This window comes from Lathyrus oleraceus, chromosome 1, assembly GCF_024323335.1.
Source record: "Lathyrus oleraceus cultivar Zhongwan6 chromosome 1, CAAS_Psat_ZW6_1.0, whole genome shotgun sequence".
NCBI classification, from domain to species: domain Eukaryota; kingdom Viridiplantae; phylum Streptophyta; class Magnoliopsida; order Fabales; family Fabaceae; genus Lathyrus; species Lathyrus oleraceus.
In genome coordinates this window covers 457,050,060-457,056,059 of record NC_066579.1, presented here as the reverse complement: position 1 = coordinate 457,056,059, position 6,000 = coordinate 457,050,060, and positions in this window count along the sequence as shown.

Genomic DNA, 6,000 nt, shown 5'->3' with positions numbered 1-6,000 from the left:
TATAGAACAATCGGTAAATAGAGAATAAACAGTATTTAAATGAGTGCAACCAAGAGAGATAAGAGAATCAAAGGTTTTAAATTATCACTATTTATTATTGATGATGCTTATTATTGTTGTTGATGCTTGTTGTTGTTGCTGCTTATTATTGAAGATTATGTTTATAATTGTTGTTGATGCTTATGTATTTGTTGTTGATGATGCTTATTATTGTTGTTGATGCTTATTGTTGAAGATGATGCCTGATCGGGAAAATAGCAAGTGTACTATTTTTACCGATGTAGTAATAAGGAGTTTTATTTCCAAGTATTGGTCTCAGGGATTGCGTAGGAAATACTTATTTTACTTCTGATTCTATTTGAACAAAAACACAATGGTTTGGTTGGTTTGGGGAATTTATAACAATAAACATAAAAAGATAGTAAAGAATAATTGATTAAGATGAAACATGCTAGGGTGAGTGGTTGATTTAACTAGTTATGAATTCAAGTCAAGATTTCCTCAATACACATGAAAACTTCAATTACCTAACCTCAGAATGTTCTTCCTTAAGTCCTTAATGAAGAAACTATTAAACCACCAATTCTTACTCAAATGTCCATTCAACTAATCACTGGTTTTAATCATAAATAATATCGAGGTTTATGGTGATTTACAAAAGTTCCTAGTCCTAGGTGATCCAATTATAAACCCAATTGTGTGAAAACCCTAACAATCACAATCCTGTTATTGATAGTCATAGATCTAATTGTATTTGTCTGATACAAAAGCATAATAACATCACACAATTGAATTGAAATATGTAACATAGTAATAAGGAAATCCATAGTTAGAATTCATAACATCAGATCAAATCAGGACCACCCCCTTAGCATTTGGGGGTTTAGCCTCTCATAGTATTCAAAGAATTCATAGCGTGGAAATTAAACATTACAAAGAATTAGGAGATTTTGATATTCAATGGTTGATGCCCTTGAATCTCGCCGTCTTCAAATCCTCCGTAGTAGATATATTCTCCAGTGCAATGTTTTTTCTCGTACGTTAAAAAGTGTCTTTCCCTCTCTCTCTCAAGTCTTCTAATAGCTTCAGATGGATTTTCTCCTAGCAAAAAGTCCAAAATACCCTTAATGAGCAGAATAGATCCACACGACAAAAAGTAAAGTTTCTCAGTTGCGCCCATCAACACGGGCCGTGTGGATTCACACGGGTGCCCGTGTGTGCTCTTCAACATTTGTATTTTCAGAGCAAGCTACAGAGGCATCAACACGGGCCGTGTGGATTCACACGGGTTCCCGTGTTAACACTCTATTTTACCTCTCTGAGCTCTCTTTTCCTGACAAACAACACGGACCGTGTTGATGCACACGGGGGTCCGTGTTGACCTGTTATATCTTCATATTTTTGCCTTTCTGAGCATCCAACAATCAACTATTAGTCCTTTTGAACCTATGCAACAACCTGTAACAATAACACTACCAAATCGAAGCATAAAAGAGACTTTTTGACACAAACATGTAACAATATGCAATACGATAGTAAACTAACAAAACATGTTAAATGACTATAAAACAACTAAAAACAACCACAAATCTTACCAAAGTGATGAAAATATGTCGGATCAAAGGTGGGAATTCAATGGAAATGGTGACCGATCACAACCCCAAACTTGTCTAATTGCTTGTCCTCAAGTGATGTATTGAGTCCAAACAAAGGTCACCCACGAATTCATTTTCTACAATGCAACCTTGTCCTTCACAACTTGTGTTCTTCCTTTCCAATCAAGTTTCCGGTTTTCCCGACTCAGATTGCTCGCCACATTTTCACATCAGAAGCCTCGTTACCTGCAAGCTTTTTCACACACTCACAACATCTCTCATGGTTTGTTTACACTCACAGCACAACATGCAATACCAAACTCTTAAATTTGAATACATTCTAATTTCACTACAACAACAGATTCCACACACTTTATGAGGTCTTTTTGGTTGTAACGGGGCTTGGGTATGGTGGGATAAACACAGAAATGGATAACAAATGGTTTTGAACTCGACATTCATGTTGTTTGATTTTCTCTTCTTTTTTTTTCCGTGCATAACTCATAACTTTGGGGGTTTATTCACTTTTGACTCTTTTCAACTCAATTCTTTGTGAGCATTTTATAGGTGTTAGAGTCTTAAGTCTCGGCAAGTGAATTTTTCTCCTTTTTTTTCTTTTTGGACATCCACATGTCTCTTCTTTTTGTATTACTTTTAGATCTCTTATTATGCACTTGCCTTTTCTTTCAAGGTTACCACCCCAAACTTAGCTTTTTGCACATCTTGTAACTCACAACAATCATGTTGAGTGATGGAAGAAATGAACGATTAATGGTTAACATGGGGTTTATTACGAACAAAATGGCTAAGGCTCAACGGGGTTCACGAAGGGTAAACATACAATTAGGGATGGCTAGAAAGGCTCTGGGCTAAACAAACAACTTGCCTTAGTGTGTGTTGTCATGTTGTGAAGTGTCAAAAGAACATACGCAAAATCATAGTGGTAGAGTCATACCTGGCTGAACTCTCATGCTGATATTTAGTGTTTGGCCTTTGTATTCTCACCATGTTGGTTAAACTTACAAGCTCTGAAGTCTCCTAGTGTCATGTGGTTTCTTTTCCGATTCGGTTCTACCATACCGCTCTCTTGGTCCAGTGTCACCAAATTGTGTCCGACTTTTACTTTCTCATGGTTGCATCAACTTCCGGGGTACCTTATCAGAACAAGTATGAGGGGTGTCTTTCATCCACTACAATCGATCCCGGATTCGTCCAACAATTTCTCATCACTCTGTACACACAGGTAAACAACAAAAACAAAAATACTACGACAACAGAAGCAAAAACAAAAGCCAAAAACATATACAAATTGAAAACGAAATAAAACATGAAAGGAAAAACCCCCCACACCTGAACTAAACATTGACCTCAATGTTTAAATCCAAATACAAAGGGGACTTACAGTGACTACTGTTGTGGAGGAGGCGGAGAATCGTGCGGGAAGTGCAACATCAGACGTTTCATCATAGCTTGCATGTCATCCATGACCGTCCCTTGTCGGAACAATTCCACACCTTGTTTGGACAATTCCGCACCTTGTCTGGTTTGCTCGGTATGGAGGATACCCATCTCAGTTTGGATCCAACCCCACTGGTCCTGAGACATAGAAGATGACCCTTCACCATGTAGGTTTGAATCCTGTGGGGTGGCACAAATTGCTCTTCTGGTCTATCATCTTCCTCCATCTCATCACCTGAAAAATCCTGGTCATATTGAACATTGTCCCCTACAGATGGGGCTAAAGCTGTATACAGCCAGTTAGCAACATTTGCAACACTAATGGAACCAGGTGCTGGTAACGCAAGTACTTCCACATTATGAATCACCAGAGAGTAATAATTCAGCATGATTGCAATCATTTGTTGATTGACAAAAGTGTTCATGTCGATCTTTGTCTTACCAGCCACTACTGCTTCTTCCATCAATAGTTGACCATAACCAAAGTGGTCCACAATCTGAGTGATCATGCCACCCACAGAAATATTGAGAGCTTGTGGGTGAAATATATGTATCTTGACAAGAAGGTTTGGAAAAAAAATTGAAGTCTCGTAGTAGTGAGGAGTTCATGGTTGGTACCAATTGTATTTTCTAATAATTTTATGGATAAACCATGGACGTTAATATTTTTCCTATGTTTATAACAAGTTAAAAGTGAAGCGGGAAAGCTGAACAAGTCCAAAAACAAATACCCTTATAGATTGTCTCGTGGGGGATTGAGAAAATCATGATTGCTGGAAAAAAGACAACAACTAGGAGACAGGGACTCCATGAGTCGTGATGGGGAACCATCACCACCATCACGACGTGAGAAGTGGAAGAGGGCTCGACTAAGACCAAAAGGAGACTACACTTCATATGCCTCCAGATTAGTAGCTGAGAGAATTCTAAGTAGGACTTGTTGTGCATATGTTTAGTGTTATTTAAATCGCTTTGGTAATTAACAATGTATGTCTTATCATATTGTGTAGGATTCGTTGGTTAACTCATCCTGTGAAGATACCTTTGTTGCAGAACCACTGCATGATATTTTACTAGAAGCAATCGGAACAAATGAGCATGGTGAGCGTGTCCGTGGGATTGGAGATGACATCTTCCTGAGAGTGTTTTTTATTTCGTCTAAAAAAAGCACCGGACAGGTGCAAAATGAAACGTTGGAAGAGCTTCAGAGGAAGATATATACTCAAAAGCAAGAATTTGACGAGAAGTTAGAAGCGGAATGAAAGAATTAAAAGAGTTATATGCGGTATGTGAGAATGAGAATTGTGTTATCTGAAATGTATGATATATATATATATATATATATATATATATAGAGAGAGAGAGAGAGAGAGAGAGAATGTTAATTGTGTTTTGTGTTGTTGTGTGTATTTTATGATGTAGAGAGTCAGTGGAACCGTCCCACAGTGTACAAATGAAGATGAAGATGTTGATGATCAATTTCCTGGTTGAAATGTTATACATGGTGCAAGCACAAAAGGCAGTTGTTCAGCCATCCCCACCGGTAGAGATGTCCATTATGGGTTATTGTCTCCCTCTGAAGAATCGTATTCCAAAATGATGACTTACATCATGCGCAACGAAGAAGTGGTGTTTTCTCTTCTGCTAGAACATGATCCTGGGATTGAGGGGTTAAAGGAATTCTTTATGATTCCTAAAGATATAAAGGATATGATTGTTGGACAACGGTGGCAGGACATATGACTACTACAAGTTTGGTGCACATAAGTATATCTCATTATGGTACATTCATTGTTTTGTATAGAACTAATTTCTCACGTGTTCTTTTTATTTTGTTTAACATTTTAGGTACATTTACCGTGTATGTATAGAATTAAATAAATCAAATACTTATGAATTGTTGGATTCAATTAGAGTACAATTTATAAATAATTCTCAAAAATCATTGAAGAATACTTAGCATCACGGTTAGAGGAGGGGAAAGAATGTTACTTAGCATCATTCCTCAATAAGTGAGCATTTTTAAAATTATTATTTCTCTATTGTAGTTAGTTTTCATGTTTTATCAAATACTAATAATGTATGCTTGTATTGTTCATTCAGAGAATATTATCAATTGATCATCATATCTCTTCAGACGAATATGGTAATTACACTGTATTCGTTACACAGAGAACTTGATCCTACGATGAGACAAATTATTACTAGATAACTTTGTGTTTATGAGAATTTTTTTGAAATTTTATCTTTGACTTTACAATTATCTTAGTGTGTAATATTTTTAAATTATTTTCAATATACAGGTTGTCGAGAGGTAGTATAGGTTGAACAACTCTAGAAAAAAACTCGCATTTTGTGAGCCTAAGATAAGTAGATTAATTGTGACATTCAATATATATATATATATATATATATATATATATATATATATATATATATATATATATATATATATATATATATATATATATATATAATTCATGAAATGCATGTGTGGTTATATATTCATGAAATGTGTAAATTTGTAGAGGAGGAGACAAACACAGGGTTACGAGTGTGGTTATAAATTTGAAACACATGTTTAACATCGTCTCTGCCGACATTGTTGATTCGTGAGATCATATATATAATGTCATGAAATGATTTCAATAATAAACTAATTTGATTATTATAATTTAAATCATGTGATATTAAAAAAAATCACTTGTTTATGTAACATTTAACGATATGACACATTTCTTTTCTGAAGACTTAGATGATGTCCATAGACGTTGGACGTTTATTTTTAATGTGTTAGTTGAAAATGAGAGGATGGTATTATTAGATGAATTCGTCTTGTGTAAATATATATTTTTTGATTAATTATATATATATATATATATATATATATATATATATATATATATATATATATATATATATATATATATATGGCCGGCCATTCCCA